The following is a 19,370-nucleotide window of genomic DNA, read 5'->3' on the forward strand; positions in this document are numbered from 1 at the left end:
ATACATCGGCTTTTGAATTCCCACAGGACATACGGCGAATGGAAAACTTGTTCTCAGATAAGAAGGAAAGGACAGAGTTCAGGAAAACCACTCTATTAAAGACCAGATAATGGTATTGTCTGTGCAATGTGACATATTTCTGTGCTTTTCGGCGTAGCGGTGCTTAACAAAGTGACATCATCAGCTTCTTGCCTGGCATGCATTAAACAGTTTTTTTTTTGTCGTTTTTTTCATGGATGTGAACGCAGATCCTTTTGACAACATATAGCGTTTTTTAGTACATTTTTGTCATGCAAATGTAGCCATAAATCACATTTGTCAGAGAGCACATACTATAAAACCATTTGGTATCTCCAACAGACAATTATACAAAAACTGAGAGCGACATTTCAGTCATTTCAGTGTCCGATCATTTTCAAAATACTTTGGCAAAAAATATTTAAATACAGAAATCTCAGCCGATATCCGCTTTGTTTTGTATTCGGTTAATAGACCGTCATCATTTCCAATGATTCGTAATGCCTCTCTGAAATAATGTGACCGATTGTTGAACAGCTGTGAGTCACAGTGACCAGTACCCATAATCCATTGTGACACGCGTTTTCCACTTTAATCATAATTGCACACATGTGCTCAAAGAGCAAATATCAGTAATGTGTACCCTCTCCGAACGGTTTTACACCTCAGCCCTCAGTGTATGTGTATGTGTGTGTGTAATATCCCCTATCACAGCTGTTAATGTATTTCAAACATCATTTCAGTGTTGATTTGTTTGCCATGTGCTCTGGCGCACACCCGCTCCATGTTGGCATGGCCCTGCCGGGCCCCGGTGCCAGCGCGGCTGGCATGACAGCACCCATTGCTGATGGCCACAGGTGCAGCCGTGTCCACAAGCTCTGATGCAGGTGTTGCCTCATCACCGAGTGTCATTTTGAGACTCTTCCATCTGCTATCGAAAGTTCTGTAGAACTGAAACTCCCGCCTTTCTTTCTCCGTGGTTTTTGTTTTTCTGTTTTTGAGCTCTCTCTCATTCACAAAGAGGCGAGATCAAACTCATAGACAAGATTTCTCATAAAGCACTTGCTTTCTGTTGGTGAAACTAAATGAGCTTTGAATGATCTACATTTGTGCATTGCGATAATACAGACAGAGCTGCTGAAGATATACGGTCTTGTAGGTTGCTTTGATCACTTTTGCAAAGAAAAACAGTATACAGTAATGCAATTAAACTGATACAAGAGCATCATTATTGCATCGTTCCATTATGTTGACGTGAGTCCGCAGCAAGGACTTTGTATACTTCACAAGTGCACAGTGTATACTTCACATTCACAAGCCCTCGCTGTTGTCGCCAGTGGCTGCCAACCGCCATGTAGGAGCCGATGCGAACGCTCTGCATCAATGTACGTTGAAACTCAGAGGTGGGCAGAAAACCACAAACTAATGAAAACCAGAGAAGTCACGATAAGTGCAGCTAAATGAAAGAATTACACGCTGTTTATCTTGTCATACCTCAACCCTGACCTGTGCTATTGTCATCCTATAATAACATTGTTTTTATGGCGGTGATTCATCACCCGCCCAAAATGTAATACAATACTGGAGACCTACAGGCGGCACAATTAAGTTTGTGTTTGACAGTGGGAGATGTTTGTCTCCATCGCACACTTGCATACTTAATAGAAGTTCCCCTCCCACGCTGACTGGCGTCTTTGAAGCTCTGGCCCCAGACGTCATGCTCTTGTAAGCCAAGGACAACTTCCAAAAAAAGATCTTTGCTTGACCTTGCGATTAGCATTCGTTGGATATTTAAATGAGGTGTAATTACAAGTGTTAGGGGGATGAAATATTTATTCTAAGAGGGTTTAATCATGCCGGTGTCTTTGATGCAAAAGCTCAAAACATGATGTTACAGTTTGATGACCGTTTCTGCTTTTATTTTGGTCAGGAGTGTGTGCGGTTGCCATTAGCTGTGAATCACTGTTATCTCATTATACAAGTTTTTCTAATTTTTGCTTTAAAGAAACATGCCTTCGGACCCCCCACCCCTTCTTATTTAACTTAAAGGTAAATCATATTTTTGTTATAGCGGTAATGTTTTTTTTAATGCTTTTTTACAATAGCAAATATGTTCAAAATGTGTTCTTTTTAGTGTTCAGACTACTCCTCTACTGCTCTATGTACTGTGATACTGACATAATGTTTTGTAAACAGTCTTGGCTTGTTTTGTGCAGTAACTTGTTTATGATTTACACAGAAATTGAATATTAGATATTATTAATATTAGATCTGACTTACATATCTACTAGCATCTGTAAGCCGTGTGATCAGCTTGAGTTGTATAAAACTGCCGTTAAAACAACTTTTTAATGTGGCCTGAGGCTTTGGAGGCTCCTGAGAGTCTTGGGCCCTGGGCATTGGCCCCGATTGCCTGGTTTATAATCCAGCTCTACATTGAATATGTGTGAATCTCTATGTTCTCCGCCCTTGGTGAGTATAATATTTAAATACTTATGTTAATTTTGCTGTTTTTTTAGCCAACAATACTAATGTCAGCTTAAACTATACAATGTTTAAATCCATTCTGTACATGCTAAACGTACTGTTCATCTGAGCCTGCAAATTTAATTTATTTTAATTTTAGGGCTTGCTTTATATAAGGTGTGGTGTATAAAGTGTTCTTCAGGAAGACCACCTTCACTCTTGAAGGTTTAAGGGGTCTCATGATGCCATAGAAGAACCCTTTTTTGTCTGAATGGTTCCAAAACACAAAAGAAGATATTTTGAAGAATGTTAGTAACCAAAACCCATTGGTCCCTATTGACTTGTATTGGTTTTGTGTCCGTACAATAGAAGTCAGTAGGCACCAACGGTTTTTGGCTACTAACATTCTTCAAAATATCTTCTTTTGTGTTTTGCAGAAGAAAGAAAATCAAATTAAAATGATAACAGGTTTAAGGGGTCTCATGATGCCATAGAAGAACCTTTTTTTTGGCTGAATGGTTCCATAAAGAACCTTTAAAGGGATAGTTCACCTTCAAAATGAAAATTCTGTCATCATACTCACCCTGTTATCATTTTAATTTGATTTTCTTTCTTCTGCAAAACACAAAAGAAGATATTTTGAAAGATGTCGGTAACCAAAAACCGTTGGTCCCTATTGACTTCTATTGTACGGGCACAAACACTAACATTCTTCAAAATATCTTTTTTTTTGTTCTGCAGAAGAAAGAAAGTCATACAGGTTTGAAATGACAAGATGGCGTGTAATGACAGAATTTTCATTTTGAAGGTGAACTATTCCTACCTTTCTTTGTAGTGTTAAAGGTTCCTTAGATTATGAAAAAATGGTTCTTGTGAGAGTCTTTGAATAAGTGGTCTTTGGGGAACTTGACGATTTTAAAATAGTTGAAAATCCTTAAAGATTTTCTCCCAGAGTTACATACATTAATGCTGTATTGGAAACAAATAAGAAAACACCCAGGATCCTGTATTGGTTCCTATAGTTTTGACAGAGCTTTTAATGGCTTGATTTCTGAATTCATCAAATGATCTCCATGTGTCATCTTATGCAATCTCATCCCACAACTTCCTTGAATTTCTGCTACTTTTATTTTTTTTTATTTTGGATTTCCTCCGGGACAGGAAGTAGTGGCTGCCTCCTGGATGCACACCCTCTTATTTCGGTGCAGCTATAGTCATCCGGCCAGCGTTGGCATCTTAGCCAGCTCTCCCGTGCTCTGCCCGTCCAACTGTCCCCGCGCCGGGTCCGCGTCCAGATGCGTGTGTCTGGCCGCATGGCGTGGCATCCTGTGGCCCTGTGCTCCCGTCATGGCAAGATAAATGGCGTTCTGTCATCGGGGCCTCTCTTCAGAGGCTGGCGCTCTGCGTGAGGAAAGTGCCAGTCATTAACGGGAGAGGCAGGATGAAAAATGAGTTCATTTACGGGCAAGTCCTGCGAGAAGGGTAACGTCAGCGTCGCCCGCTCCTTATCCGCCCCACCCCTCCACACATTTTCTCTCTTTTACTCTCTGTATCTTATGCATCCACTGTCTTGTGCTCTCCACCCGGGCGCCGGGGGGAGGGAGAATTACTCAGCAGATTTTTGGAGGAGTGACAGGAAGTGGCCTGCGGTATGTGAGGGGGGAGAGGAGAAGGAGGGTGGTGAGGGAATAAGACAGGGTGTTAATCAGACAGGGTTTTGCCAGATGAGCGCTTGTCCCCTGCCTTTACAGCAGCAGTGCATGACATGGGCTGTCTACTTCACACCTCACACATTATGGCCCAAAGCCACATCTAAAATTCATCCATGCTAAGTGTCATACGTCTTGTAAATCTACGGAGGCCTGCAGTCGGCATTTTAAGGAAATTTGGAGTTTGTATACTTATTAGAGATGTCAGTAAATAGCAACAATTGATGGTGATTAATGTTTCGTGTTTTCGTTGATCGGTTTTTGTAGATGCATTCAGTATTCAGTTCCCTTTTAAAGATGCGTAATTTGCTTCTGTCTGAGTTTAATATGCAGAGACAGTGGTAAGTAGGCCATTTGTGGGATGCGTAAGCCAATGTAATATTAATATATGAAATATTATGAATAAGCATTTGATTGAATAGGCTTTTACTCTTCATGTTCTGATAGATGAGAGAAGACAGGGTTTTGTGGTCCTGTTAAACCCTCTTAAAGGTCCAGTTCATCCAAAAAATAAAAATTCGGTCATCATCTACTCATCCTCGAGTTGTTCCAAATCTGTATAAATTTCTTTGTTCTGATGAACACAGAGAAATATTACTGGAAGTCCAAACCAAACCAAGTTCTTGGCCACTATTGACTACCGGAACAATTACAATGTAATCAAAAGTGCCCCAGAACTGTTTGCTTTCCTACATTCTTCAGAATATTGTCTTTTGTGTTTAACAGAACAAAGAAATTAATAAAGCATTTTTCCAACTAAAAAAGGTATGGAGATACGGTTTCAGAAGCGATATGTTTTGAACAGTATAAAAGTCATTATGTCATAAAACATAGAATCCCAACGTGTGTGCGTGTTTTGAAAGCAATAACAACACCCACCTGACTATTCAGACTTACATTGAGCCCTGAACGATTATGACTCTTTGTAAATCACACTGAACAGAATAAAAAATGTGCTAATGTCTTATCAAGCAAATTAAGTATTAAGTAAACGTGTTAACTGTTTTAAATACATCTAATGCTTAATTAAATGTTTAATGTTAAATTTACGATAACGTTCATTTTGCCAGCCCCAATAAAACACTTTATATTCAGAGGAGGAGGGGATTTTGATTTTCAATCTTGATTTAATTACCCCCAGGCTTGATATCTGCAAACTTCGGCATTCTCATCAATACGAGCTGTCAATTGAGTCAGAAGTAATGCTTTGCTATATTGCTTGACGCGGCGTCGGAGAGCTGTGGGGCTTTCCTGTCCTGCAGTCACCCAATCAAAAATATTTACGATCCATCATTGTTGTTTTTATTAGATTGTGGTTTGAGATTTTCCCTGCCAGAAGGTCTCATTGATATAGTAGAGACCAGGAAAAACTGAAAGCTATTGAAACCTGCAGAGGCTCGGTGTGACGAGATTTCTGTTCTAGCTGGTTTTAGTTTTGGTTTGTGTTGTTGTGACAAAGTTGAGCAGAGTTCATAAAAACGTGCAACTATTGAAAGTTGCTACAGTTGGTCGAATAAGAATAACACTTAATATACAGGGTTATTACCAACCAGCGGCCCGGTGACCTCCAGAAGGTTTGCGGGCGTGCTTTTGTTTTAGCCTTTGAATCTAACAGAATATAAAATTAATATTATTTTCATTATTGACATTGTTGTGGGTAGAACAGTATAGCTATAACCACTGATTCTGACTAATGCCCTTCTTTCTTTCTCTAGGTCGTGAACTCTGCTGTTGTCACGACTACCCGCATGCATATTTTTCTGTTGAGCGTGTGATGCATGGTTTCTCGCAACTGTGATTAACATGTAAGTACATTTATGCCGCCTCTAAGAGCACATTCCAGTTCAAGTACAAAATACGAGCACAATGCGCTATAATTGCAAAAGCAATAATGTCAGGTGACTGGGAGTGCAGGTCTGCAGTCAGACCTTTCTCCATTTAATTGCTGTCAGCGAAGACACCCTTTAGGTATGACAACAATGCTCCGCCCACTTCTCACTTCAGTGTGTGCGTGAGAGAGAAAGAGAGAGATAAGGTGGTGCAGTGAAGACTTTGATAATACACTGCAATAATAAGACACCTTTTAAAAGGCAGCGAAGTGAAGACAGGCAGAAGGTGTGTTGGGCTTTGTGCGTGCCGGTGTTCTTGTGTAATTTAATTTTATACATCATAAACGCCAGCGAGTGCTGTAGTCAAGCTGGTTCCACCGCTGTGGCGGAAGCTATAAATTAAAGAGGAACGCTTTCTCTCGTCTGAACTCTTTGCCTTCCGAGAAAGCGAGCGAGAACAATGGAAAGCTTATTAATGCGGGAAAAGGATGGTGCTTAGTCTTCAAAATAAATGCGAGAAAACTGTACAGGTGGAATGATTCTCGCAAAAACTCCAAATGCAGATGTGGGCTGTGCGACTCATTGTCATAATATATTCATGATTCCTGACTGCACTTAATTTTCTGATTCTCTTTCATTCTGCGTGACTCTTCTCATTTAAAGTCTCTTTGTAGAGTGAACCAGTTTCAGAATGAATCATACCCATGGCGTATCACCCAGAACAAGCTCACAATGCATTCCCAAGGCGAAAGGAAAATAAAAAGATAGATGTCAATCACGCCGATATTAAAGGACTTGTTTTAGACAAAAAAGTTAGGCATGAATCTTCCGTTCAATGATAATCGTGGTATTGAGGTGCACCTTTCTCTGCTTAATGACCAAGCGCTGGACAATCCTCTGTGCTATCTTCAATTTCTGCCCTGTATCGCTCCACATTAAACGTTAATGGGCTGTCAACTATTGATTCCGGTGTAAATAACCTGCATTACACTACAACAGCCTTTGATTTTCTTTTACCTCTCATTACCGCCCTTCTCTCGATGCGTTTTATAGCGCCATTATCCTTTTTTAATCCTCATCTGCTTTGTGTTTTTATATCTGGTTTGTCTTCACTATATCTCTGTTGTCTCCCAGGCCCATTGACGGTTCGACCTGTAAAAATGTTTCGCGGTTTGGAGAGAGAAGGCATCTTTGAAGTTTGTGGTCTCCTGGAATGCCTTGTATTGACTTTCTTACTTATTTAGTTTTCATCCTATCACCTCAGAATAAAATAATATGGGTTATTTTATACTTCTATTGACAGAATCTGCGGCATGTCGATTACATAGGCTTTTTGGCAGATGCTTTTATATGAAGCAACTTACAGTTCATTCAAGCTATACAGTTGATAAGTATGCGTTCTGTGGATCAAATCTACAAGTTTTTGCACCACTTTACGGGTTAAGCTATAGGTACAGTCTTTTTTAATTTGTGAATATTAACACACAAGTTTATAGTGAATACTCTCATAGTTAAAACTTACTGCAACTCCTGAAGCTGTTTTTAAAGTTACATTCAGTTTTCACAAGCGGTTGCAAATTTGGGAGTTTGATGCAGGGATGACATGTTTTTGTGTGCAAAACCCGGAAGAGAGTTAGCATTTTAGCACTTCTGGTTCCATCGCTCCGAAGTCAATAGGTTTTTGAATGGATTTTTGGTTAAATGCCTGAAATAAGGTCTGTGGTTAATAAAATCTCTAAATATTTTCAAGTTTACACCAGTTTTCATAAAACACACCAGTAATGACCCCCTCGTGTTTTCTTTAAGTTTTACTGTATCTTAAAAATGGCGGTTGCTAACAAGTTGCAAAATGCAACTACAGACATTGTCGGGGGGCGTTAAACGTCACCACGCATATAAATCTCACAAATAATGGAACATGGACACAAATCTACAAAAAAAAAACGTTGGAGATTCATTCAACAGAGAAGTTGCTAATTTGTTTTGTTTTTGGAGGTCTGGCGGTGACGTTGATGTCGAGCGATGGTGTAGTCTGTTTAGCCATGTTAGCTTTTTACTCTGGCGATATTATTGATACTATTGTGTTATTTTGATAGACTAAACACATGCAAGTACCATAATCCTTTTGCAATCTTCCAAAAGTCTATGGGAAAAATCAATAGCCTTTTGGTCGAGGGAACCATCTTTGCACGTTTTCAAGTCTTGCTCCTTTCGACAGCAACTTTGCAGCATTGCATTTTTTAAGGCGTCGCGTCATTCCATTGGTCGAAAAAAGAAAAAATTCCTTTAAATGCATAGATTTTTTCCTGTGTGGAAGGAAGCATGAATCGCAGCAGCTCTGCTGGCTGTTGGAATGAATTTATTGAGTCTTACTCCTCTCGTCTGGCTCTCTCTGGTGTGATGGCATTAGTGGAGCAGGTGTGGTTGGTTGCTGTGTGTCGGCGCTCGGTGGCCTGCTATGCAGTACAGAGACACAACAGCATAAATGATTATTTATGATCTGTCACCTTCCATCTCCAGACCTATCAGCACGGAGATTCATTAGCGCAACAGACTGCGCGGTGCGCTCGCACATGCTCACCCGCTATAGCGTGTTTCTCCTCGGGGCTGTACCTTCTTCTGTGCACCATCACTGCTGTAGTAATTGTTCTTAATCACCGTGCACCCTCAGCTTTCTGGAGACGATTGAAGGCCTAATCAGTCAGAGCTGATAACATAATACAACATTTGCCTGATGGTATCAGCTCAGATGCTAATAAATGACAAAATCTGACACTCCTCTGTATACTCGGATGAAACGACGAGACTAAAGGCGTCTCGAGTTCTCGCACATGGGATTCATGGCAGAAGGTTGAACTCGTGAGCTTCCACGATCGGCTCATTTGAAGTTCACATGTCGTCTCGGAGTTGATATCTCAGTGTTTGCTGTTGTTGTGATTTCTGGAATGTTTTTTCAGGGATCAGTGGATATTCCATTAAACTCAATGTACCAGAATAAACAGAGACCCTCAGATACTAAAATGGGATTTCTAAGAACGTGAGATATTCTGGTCATAATCAAATCTTTTTTGTCGGCGTCTGTTAACGCTACGGGAACCATCTAACAAGTTTCATGCAACACTAGATTCTTAGACCACTTAGATACTGTATGTTAGTGAAATTAAATTACGCCTTTAACATGTATTTTGTTATACACATATGTTATCATCTATAGTATTTTAATGCAATGTTTTAATAAACATTTATGATTTTACATCTTTAGTTTTTTTCATTTTTTGATATGGTCATGCAATTCAAATATTAGGCCTAGTCCACAAGTACACGGGTATTTTTATAAACCATCTTTCATCTTAGTTCAAAAACACACTATAATGCGCTGTCAAAAGCATGCCAAACCAACAGGTGGCGATAAAACTCTAACCATAAAGCCGTGTTGACCAATCAGAAGCCTGGAATCTGACGTCAAGGATATAGCGGCACGCATTTCCAACAAAGCTGTTTTAAAAGGAAAGCCTGCAACCATTAGGCCAAAAAGCGCCCTAACGCCCTAGCTTCAACGGAACGCAGGAAAGGAGACCGGATACTAGTTTTTTGAATAGATGTCAATGGCTTTTGTTAGCCGTTACGGGTTCTCCAATTGGAAGTACTGTATTACAGACCCTCCCATCTCTCTCCGTTTCCAACGTCATACGCCAAATCTCCGGTTTCACCGTCTACACAACAACACTGAAACCGGGGTTTCTAAAAATCTTCACCCTGGCAGGAGTTTTAAAAAAAGTTTGATTTCAGTGACCGAGTACTGCATTTGCGTGTGGACGAACGGCCAAACTGCATAGAAAAAAATGCAGTTGTGTTTTATTATATTTTTTAAATACCTAATTTGAATATGCTAATATTATGCTTTTATTTTGTATGTATTTTGAAATATATTCTGTACATATATATTTTTAAATTTAAACGATTTGGAAAACATTTCCAAACGATTGCACAAGCCTTTTTCAATCTAAATTTTAAAGATGCATTCCATGGCATAAGGGTTCGTGTCACATCCAAAAAAGCCAACCGAAGTGACAACAGATGTTTCCTTCACCCTCCCATCATAAACTTCCCCGAAAGAAGCGAGCCATTATTATTCTAATACCTTGATTACATACAGAATACACGCGGCGAGCTTGGCTGCGTGCTCTCAGAGCGAGGACGGGCCGTTTGAAAGCGGCGGGCGTGGAGCCTCGTCCGAACTGTCTTTTGAATAGAGAGACATTGTCTGAGGCTATTATCCTCACGTAGCGCTGCGCGTACAACAAACACGCCGAACAAATGCGGCGATGGAGGAAAGTCCCTTTCACTGAGAGCGGGAGATAAGACGGCCTGTCTTTGCTGTGGCTTTATCACTCTGCAGCCCAGACAATGGAGTGAATTTCAAAGGAGCATAAACAGGGGAGTTGTCCATTTTACACACAGTTATCACACTCGCACGTTTGCCACTTTGTTGAAAATGGGAAAAGGGGATGGAAATTAGAAAGGAAAACAGAGTGAACGATGGTGTTTGGAGGCCCTGTATGATTGTTACGAAAAAATGAAGGTGGTGGGAATGCAAATAAAAGACGAAAGATGGCATGGCCATCACCCTAGTCTCTCTTTTATTCTGATAGAGAGAGAGGCCAGATAATGAAAACTCTTATCTGCGCTTCTCATTGTACCAGGCCAAGGCGATGAAAGGAACTGGTAGGAAAGTTCATAACTCTGGACTGTTCTTTTGCCTGGAGGATGATGGGGAGAGGTGGGGGGCTCGAGGTGGCAGGAGGGCATCTGTAATTACAGAAAGGCAGGAAGGAAACCCCCACTGAACAGGCTGAGAAGGTTTTGCTTTCTTCAGAGAAGACAAAGTAAATATTGTAGACATACCAACATGGGAACAAAAATGTTGTGTATGCCAACGATGGCTGAACGTTAATACCTTCCTACTGTGTAGTACAAATGCAGCAGATGTACACCGTAAAACTTTGCTGTAATTTTGCAGCAGGTTTGCCAGTAACTTACTGTGGATTTGATTACTACTTAAAATTTTACTATTTGTACTGTTTTTAGTGTGAGTTAAACTTTACTTTAATCAAAATTAAAACACTTTGACTGTTGAGCAAGAAGAGACTGGTCTCATTACTGGCATTACACTGCAAAAAATGACATTCTTCCTAAGCATTTTTGTTTTGTTTTCTATACAAATACTTAAAACTTCTTAAATTACGATACATTTACATAACAAGAAAAGTGACCTAAGATATTTAGTCTTGTTTTATTAAAGAAAATATAAGAACTAGGTAAGTTTATGTTTAAAACAAAATTGTAAATTAAATCTACAGTAAGTTACTGGCAAACCTGCTGCAACGCTAGAAAAGTTTTACAGTGTAGATCTGTCCTGTTGATCAGATTTGCTCATTTTTAAGTTCTTAGGGGTCAGAAAAGTTCTTAAACTTATTGAAGGAAGAATCCAAGCCATATGAGCAAGAGCTAGCAGCTACCCCGAACACTAGCTTTATGGCGGTGAGTTATAAACAACAAAGCACTGCTCAGTTTTTTTTGCACAAAATGTAATAAATCTAGTCTATGGACATCAGCAAGCAAATGTCAACAGTGGATCTACATGATAACATGACTTGTGGACCCTTACAAAAACATACCATGGAAACCAAAGTTGCAAAATTACCAATGCAGTTAAACTAGTAACTTCATAAGATCTTTCAGAATCAAATTTTCTGCATTTTGACAAATAACAATTGGATAATTTGGCTACAGTAACTATGGCAGTTTGGCAAAACTAGTAACTGTAGAAATTACTTTCTATAGTATTTCTATAGTATTTCGATATGGTCCCAAAGCTCGTTTAGTACAATGTTGTACAACCAGAACACTGGTTTGACTCTAGACTTTTATTCATATTTTAAATAGGCTTTTATTTGATATTTTTCATGGTAATTTTAATTTAGTTTTTAACTATTTTTAATGTGCTTATGTCATTGTATTTATTTTTTGGATGGTTATATAAGTCAAATTTATTTATGTAACTTCAATAACATAATGAATATTTGTTTTTATGTTTAATTACATTTATTTTATTTTAGTTTGTTTAGTTTCAGTCATTTTTAATAGTTGTAATGCCACAAAACTGTTGAGGCAAAATCTATCATTTTTGTTTTTCAAATAATATTAAGGGTAATATTTGATTTGATTTCAATGAACAGAATTGTTTGAATACTAGTTATATTTTGAATGTGTAAATATAAATGTTATACCTATTAATTCTTTTTTAGAAGATAAAATGTTCTGTGACACTCATTCAGTACATGGGCAGTCCCCCAACACTCTCTCTGTAACATCACTGCATTCTGTATTCAGCATGATGGAAGGGAGCAGGCCTGGTCTCGTGAACCTCAGTGGGATGCTGTAGCATCACGGCAATGAAAAGCACTCTTACATCGATCCATAATGAAATGCCATTCTGTACTCATCTCCTCCCGTAGACATATTATTCTCCTATATATTGATTCGACATTCGTCCTCCCGCTCATATGCGTTCCCCGCGCGCTTCTGTAATAGCCTGGGCCGGACAGTAAACGTGAGTTATCTGCTCGAGTCTCACCTATACATACACATCAGCTGCGGTTCAAATGGCCTGGGATCTTGTTAATGGTGTCCGCAGCGAGACTGCATTTCAGTCTTAAATAGACTGCACATTACAAATAGCTGCAGCCTTCGGTCCTCTGTATAAATTTACTTAACTAGTTGTTGAAGTATGGGATGCATATTTTATTTAAAGCACCACCTTAACTTCTTTCCGGATGGGAAGGCTGCAGTAAATGGCTCTCAAAGCCGTCGGTATGGGATTGTTCTAGGGCTTTGCGGTTACCACAGATCCATATCTGTTCGTAATGTTATAATAGTGTAAACTGGATGACTGAATGAAGTTTCTAGTGTATTTAAATGAGCAGTTTGTATACTTTACGGTTATCCATGTGTACTTCTGTATCTAAAATCGCTTTCAAAAAATGGACTTTAATGGAATAGTTCTCTTCAAAGTAAACATTCTGATATCATTCATTCACTCTCATGTCATTCAAAACTTATATGACTCTTTCTTCTGTGGAACACAAAAGAAGATATTTTGAGAAATGTGTTTATGGGTTTTGTGGAAAAAAAAGTATTTGGGAGGCCAGTGCCGTTTGCTTACCAACATTCTTCAAAATATCTTCTTTTGTGTTCTGCAGAAGAAAGCCATACATGTCACAATTTGCTTTCACCTCAGTTAAAAGTTTGCTTATGTGTGAGAGTTTTTGTGACCGTTTTTGTGACCTTGTCACATTTAGACAAACAAACCTATTTCCTCTTTTTATTTAGACCTTAATCCTTCAGTGTTCCCTTATGTTAGCTAGGAAACATAACTAAACACCTTTTCATTTTGTTTCTCATTTGTTTTTTAAAGCAATCCTATTGATTTGTAATTTGGCAAGCGCAGGGTCACATCCGCACCCGATCAGGAGTACAGACCCTCAGGACAAGTGATACCTGTTGACAACTTTGATTACAAATAATCAACAAAGACACAAACGATGCCCACAATCTCAACCTCTCTTCCATCCCCAGTCCCCAGAAACGAATACTGCTGTCATACGAATACTGAGTCAATGCTTGACTCAACTTTTGATACAGTAAGCATTTTTATTTATTTGTCATCAGGTTCTTCGAATAAATGAGCAAGCCCTCAAATAAATGTCTCCGTGTTCTGATCCCCAAATATGTGTGACGTAAACGGTATGTCCGGTGGATTTGAAACATAATAGCACACATTTCTTCAATAAGTTGCGCAATTTGTTAGTATTCTGGACACAGCAGCATAAGAACCAAGAAGGCGGGGTGAAAGTGTAGAAATATTTGAAAACAGAGGTAACAACTGCTCGCTGCATGGAGGTCTGCACCTTCTTTCAGGGTGACAGATGGTTAGGCGTGTTGGTTTTCATTTGAGGATAATCAAATAAGTATCTTATCAAGTAACCATCAAGTATTATCTCCAACTGTGACTTCATAATACAAACATAGCTACAAATAAAAGAACAGAGACGTGTGACATGTAAACAATGAAATCACTTTTAGAAGAACTGCCGGTGACCTAAAATGATGCTTTGTTTATCGTCTTTCCTTTGATTCAACTTCTGCTATTCCCTATTTGTCTGCTAAGTGGCTCTGCAGCCCAAGATATCAGCATCTCTCTCTCTCTCTCTCTCTCTCTCTCTCTCTCTCGCTCTCTCCCCTATATTCAGCTTTTGTCTCTTATTGGTTATAATGAGAATTGAATTGTTCTGAATGGTAAAGATGTGACCAGCATTGACCGCAGTTATAAATCGACAGTTCCCCTGGTGATTGTAGTGATAAACAGCGTTTGTGGGTTTGGCTTTCCGAAAGCTCGCAAAAATGTTTCTTGCTCTCCGGTGGGCCACTAAATGTTGACTGAAATGTTGTTAAGTTGAAAAACTTTACGTTTAGACGTAAGGTCATTTGGTGTTAAAGGTGTGCTGAAACTGGGCAGATCATTTTAAGATCCCAGATACTGTATAGGAGAGTAAACGTAAAATGTGTTATGTAATCTATTTTCGATACAGTATCAGACAAAAGAGAGATGAATTCATGTTTGATTTTCGGTTATGTGGTATGTATTTACACTCTTAAAAATAAAAGTACTTAAAACGTTCTTCACAGTGATGGCATAGAAGAACCATGTTGGGTCCACAAAGAACCATCCAGTCAAGGGTTCTTTAAAGAAACATCTCTTTCTTACCTTTTTATAATCTAAAGAACCTTTTTTTGCCACAAAGAACAGAAAGGTTCTTCAGATGTTAAAGGTTCTTATGGAACCATTTAGACAAAAAGGTTTATATGGCATCGTGAAGCACCTTCATTTTTAAGAGTGTAGGTGGCTACCTTTGTGTTCAAATAAAAATTCAAATAATAGAAATAAGATAATAACTGAAAACGATCTTAAATGTTCTTTTGAGCCCTTACATTAAAAGTACTAATGTAGCCTACATTATTTTTTGAAAAGTTGTAGCATGTCATCATAAGCGATTCATCCAAGACGTTTTAACGTCTACATTTTTTTTAGTTATCTGCTCGAGTCTGGCCATGTTTTCATTTCAATTCAAATAGTCCTCCTTGGATTTGTTTATATTATGCAATTGTATTACAGAAATGATTTCAACATTACCGAACGTTGTACCACTCGCTCTCATTAAAGCCCGTTAGCTCGAGGTTGATATATAAGAGTTGATTTTTGGCTGAGCTCCCTGTTGCTGCGCCGAGAAGTGCTGAAATCAAAGTCGGTGGCATATAAACTCGGCTAAAGTTAGCATTGCATGGAAGGATTCAGAGCTCCCTGTCAATGCGTCATGAGCACTTGCAGAGCATGTCGTCACGCGCCGCTTCTTCTCCACATCGACAAACGCATTTGAGCCGCGTGAGGGAAGTATTTTAATTAGACTGATGTTGGCCTGCGTAATTGAGGACCGGTCGGTGTCAGCGATGTGCACGTCAATCAACGAGGTGGAGAAGCGCACGATGTGTTGAAATGGGTACCCCAAAACACTGCGTAGTCAGTCAGCTGGTTGCATCATATCACGATTTAAGCTTTTGCAAGTGGTTGCTGGCTATAAAGCAGGTAAAATACTGTCATCCAGTCACTGTGCACCAGAGTCCCAGATCCAAATAAAGTATGCAGTTTGGGTCAGGGCCAAGAGCCTCCACAACCCCCCGAGGGGAAATAAAAACAAGATAAAGCTGTTAGCACCATATCTTAAAATAAACCGCACAGCAGGACGCAGTCTGTACTGTGTACCATGTAACAGTCAAACGTGCGATTCCACGTGTGGGAATGTTTCACAAAGTGTGAGAAAAGCAAAGACAACGTTAAAATAAGCTCATCAGAAATCACGTTCTTTGTTTTGTCCAAAGCTGCCAGAGAGTTGGCATGTAGAGATTGATTGCAGAAGTATTTTCCGCCAGCAACAAAAAGTTCTGGAATGTAGGGGGAGGGGGCGTTGCAATCTCCACCTGGCTGAGTGGAGATAAAATGGGAATTGAGTCTAGCACGCTGCTTTCTTTAACATATTTTGGCTCCCTCTGTAGGGGCTTAGAGGACACTTTGATCAGCCTGTTATCTGGAAGGCTGGGGCCTAATCCTGTGTTTGCTTCCAGTTTAAGCTGGATCGCCGTGCCCAAATCAAAGGGAATGGTCACAGATCAGAGGAAAAGGGGAAGGTGGATGCTCGTCCGTGGAAAAGATCACCCGCTCGTGCGAGCAGGTACTTTACTACAAACTTTTGCTTGTTCTACATACGTGAACACTTCCCTGTACACTGACTAATGAATTCTCATTTGCATAGGTTGTGCCTTCTATGTCTTTCCTCAGGCGTACATGAAGAAAGTGCCAGCTTCATGGTGGATCTCGCTCTTGGCAGTCGGTATCTGATGGGTCTGTTCTCGCTTATCTGTGGAGCCAACTGCAGCGTGCAGCCAGCCTCCACGCTCCATAGTGCAAAACATGCTGTTTCTCTCTGGTGCCGGCCGGATTCTCTCCGAGCTCCGTGCTTGGTTCAGTTCTCCTGTGGAGATGTAGCTATGATTCTATGCTTCGGAGTTACCGTAAGTCATCAAGAACTGGTGTGTTGATCACTATGTAGTTCCGCATCCCTGTGTTTCATTTAAGTCTCACAAAGCCGCACTTTAAAAAAATGTTGGGTTACTTCAACCCATCGTTGGGTCAAATATGGACAAACCCAATGGTTTGGTTAAATTATGATTATATTTGACCCAACAATGGGTTAAAACAACTCAGAATTTTTGGCTGAAACAACCCAGCATAGGTTAATTTATAACCCAACTGTTGGCTTTGTCCCTTTTTGACCCAATGTTGGGTTTTACAGTAGTGCATTATAACTTCATAAAGTCATGTATTTAAATTACACACTTCTGACTTTTGTTTAGCATACATGTTTATCCAAAGCAACCCATAAATGAGGAAATATATAAACCCACACGATTTAATGTCATCGATTAGGCCTAGATTGAATCTGTGGAATTTTTTATTCATTTTCAGCGCTTAGTTTTGGGTGAAATCTCCGGAAAATGCTTTTAAACAGGATAGGTTACCCCAAACCTAGGCCCGATGAAGGCCTCGATAGTGGCCGAAACCTCAGTGATTTTAAGTAATAAAATATGATACCACTTTTTTGATACCATTGCACCATTTTTTCACTCAGTATGTAGTTTTGATTTGTGGTTGTACCTCCTCTTTTTGATGGTTGAGCATCTTTTCTTTAAAAATATATATCGGTTACCCCCAAAAAGGCATCCGAATTCTGCTGAACTTCCTGTGAAGTTCTGTGGCACAGATTTCATGTGGGCCTGATCAAAAGGAGCCAACAAGCATCACCACAAACCAAAATGTGAAAAGTGGAACCAAAAATACAGGCGAAATGTGCAAAATCTGGAAGGTGTGACACCCTGTAGGTTTTTCAGTCTGATGAGAAGATAGCAGAACTGTTTTACTTTATTTCATGACAGGCTACTTTCCATTGCATTGTTATTGCCGAGTCTCATGAGAAAGGCGATGCAGAGTTTTCTTGAGTTCAGTGCAACACACACACGCACCAATTTCTGTCTGGCAAGATGAAGACAAACTCACTTGAGCTCTATCAGCCGAAATGGAAGAGCCGAATGGAAGTTTAGGTGATCATTTTAAATATTTGGACTGGGACGCCATTAAAGAATGCCTCCCCTTATTTTGCAGATAATTCTACCGGCTTTCCAATGACCTCCCCATGGTGCAATCCACGGCGAGAGATAGAAAGAGAGAGAGAGAGAGAGTTCACTGCTGTCTCTTTCACGGCCTGGGGAGATAATGAAATAACTTATGTAGATGTGCTTTTTTCTCGAAGACAGCCAAGTAATGGCCCTGGGTACCGATTCCACCGGTGAGAGGGATTCTGGGTAGTAGCATTTCATTAAAGCTAGGTCTGATCGGCTCTGCATAAGTGCAGGGCAGACTAAATGGAAGCTGTTATTTCCAGGGAAAATAGAAGGGACAGGAAGAAGTAAAAAAACAATAAAAGCTTTAGCCAGGAAGAGACAGAACTCATCGTGTTATACAGCAGGGGAGAAAAATCACAAATAAAATATCTGAATTACTATCTGAATTTTCTCCAAAGCACTTTTGCTGACGTTTCAGGTGAGATATCATGTCTTAAAATGTGCTCAGATTGGTCTACAATCAATATTTAGATATTTTAATATGAACATTTCGCATCAATTCCCTCTAGGATTCAACCATAGCAAATAATATAACATTTAGCTCTATTCGCTTATTGTTCATTACCTAATAAGAAGAGTCTCTTTTTCCCCTCTCGTTTAAAATCATTGCTCTCTGGGAGAAGCAATTGAGACATTAAAGAGATCTCATCTGTGATTTTTCTTTCTTATGTTGTGGTCATCGCTTTTATGGCTCAGTCAGTGTTGTAAATGCAGGCGTTTGTAGCGCATGAAATAAGCAATCGCATGATTAGAAATGACATTTAAGGCTTTGAGGCTCTTCAGTGTTAAAACACTACCTGTAATAAATGCACATAAAGTTTGTCACATAAAATAAGAGCTAGATGTGGTAATGTAGTAGCAACAATAAGTGAAGGGTAGAGGGAATTGTAATTACCACATTCATTGGAAAGGGACTTCTACTTGCATCGCTGTTTCAGAGACATGCTTCATATTAATTGAAACAGATCAAGATGGCAATTACAAACCCCAAGAAATCACTCAAGGAGTAAGTTCGGTGTTGATGTGAGTTGGGGCAGGAGATGATGAGTTGATTTGCAAAAACAGATAACTGTTTTTCTTTTTTTTTACTGTGTCAAATGTTTTTTATTGTGTATTTTATTTTTTACTTAATCAACAAAACTATATCATTTAAATTATTATTACTTAATCAAAACAACTAAACTGCAGTTTGATGGATATTACTTGGAATGCACAAAAACTCACAATAAACAATACATTTACACAATAAACAATAAATGTATCTGTTTTTGCAAACAAACTCTTCAGATATTGTCTCTTTGTTTTTTAAGCCAATAGCCTTTTGTTTACAGATTTTGGACGTCTTTTGTTTACAGATGTTGCCATTGTTGCCATGTGCTAATGTCCATACTGTTTAAATCTATTGTTTTCAGAAAATGTTGTCTCTGTTATAAGTTTAATTGGTAATCCATTCAATTCAATTCAATTTTATTTATATAGCGCTTTTCACAATGTG

This window comes from Triplophysa rosa, linkage group LG19, assembly GCF_024868665.1.
Source record: "Triplophysa rosa linkage group LG19, Trosa_1v2, whole genome shotgun sequence".
NCBI classification, from domain to species: domain Eukaryota; kingdom Metazoa; phylum Chordata; class Actinopteri; order Cypriniformes; family Nemacheilidae; genus Triplophysa; species Triplophysa rosa.